At 49.5% G+C, this 1272-nt stretch overlaps 1 long non-coding RNA gene across 1 annotated transcript; it reads left to right on the plus strand.

The window, feature by feature from the left end:
• Window positions 1-386: 386 nt before the first annotated feature.
• Window positions 387-1033, plus strand: LOC311126035. Its single transcript, XR_014612937.1, has 3 exons — window positions 387-506; window positions 700-820; window positions 961-1033. It is a non-coding gene; the product is annotated as an uncharacterized lncRNA (long non-coding RNA).
• Window positions 1034-1272: the final 239 nt, after the last annotated feature.

Below are 1272 nucleotides of genomic sequence, written 5' to 3' on the forward strand. Positions count from 1 at the left end.
AACTTATGGGTCAAGTAGTTGCTTCCAGTACAACTCCTGTGTCAAATCATTGCTTCCAGTACAACTTCTGGGTCAAGGTTAGCTTCCAGTACGACTCCAGGGTCAAGTTAAAGCATCCAGTACAACTCCTGTGTCAAGTCATTGCTTCCAGTGTGACTCCTGGGTCAAGTCATTGCTTCCAGTACTACTCCTGGGTCAAGTCATTGTTTCCAGTACAATTCCTGGGTCAAGTAATTGCTTCCAGTACGACTGCTGGGTCAAATGAAAGCTTCCAGTATGACTCCTGGGTCAAGTTAAAGCTTCAAGTATGACTCCTGGGTCAAGTCATTGCTTCCAGTACAACTTCTGGGTCAAGTCATTGCTTCCAGTACAACATCTGTGTCAAGTCATTGCTTCCAGTACAACTTCTGGGTCAAGTCATTGCTTCCAGTACAACTTCTGGGTCAAGTCATTGCTTCCAGTACTACTCCTGGGTCAAGTCATTGCTTCCAGTAATAGCCACAGTGGTAATACATGCTAAGATTTTATTTTTCCTGTATTGATTTGAGAGGATGTATCAATTTCTCTCTGTTTCACTTCCAACTCTCTCTCTCTACCTTTCTATTCCTCTTCTTCATTCTCCCCTCTTATCCCTCCGTTACACACTCTTCCTCTCTCACCTGCACCCCCCCCCCCCCCCCCCCCCCCCCTCCCGTCCAGTTGTTCCTTGACTGTGTGTACCAGTGGGTTAGACAGGTTCTAAGCTGGGATGTGCAGAGGGAGGATGTGGAGCCTGTACTGTGATGCTCTCCAAATACCAGCCCCACCTCAGACGGGTGCTGTATCCTTTACTCACACAGCAATGTGTGTGTGTGTTTGTGTGCATGTGTGTGAGAGAGAGTGTGTGTGTTTGTGTGCATGCTTGTGGGTGCTTGAGTGTGTGTGGGTGTGAGAGAGAGTGTGTTTATCTTAGCCCTCCAGTCACCACTCGGTGAATGGTGTCTGGCCCCTCTGTGTTCTCTCCATCACTGTGCTGTCACCACGGTGGAAGGCACGGATGCACACTGCCACACACTCTCCCTCCCTCTGTCTCTCTCTTTCTTCTCTCTCTGACCTCCCTCTCACTCTCTGATCTCTCTCTCTTCTCCCCCTCTCTCTCTCTCTCTTCCTCTCTCTCCCTCCTCTTTCTCTCCCTCCTCCTTCCCTCTCTCCCTCTCTCTTTCCTTCTTCTCTGTTTCTCTCCCTCCCCTCCTCTCCCTCTCTCTCCCCCGTCTTCTCTCTGTCTCTCTCTGT

The sequence above is a fragment of the Coregonus lavaretus genome (genome assembly GCF_964263955.1).
Source record: "Coregonus lavaretus genome assembly, contig: HAP1_SCAFFOLD_3863, whole genome shotgun sequence".
Classification (NCBI taxonomy): domain Eukaryota; kingdom Metazoa; phylum Chordata; class Actinopteri; order Salmoniformes; family Salmonidae; genus Coregonus; species Coregonus lavaretus.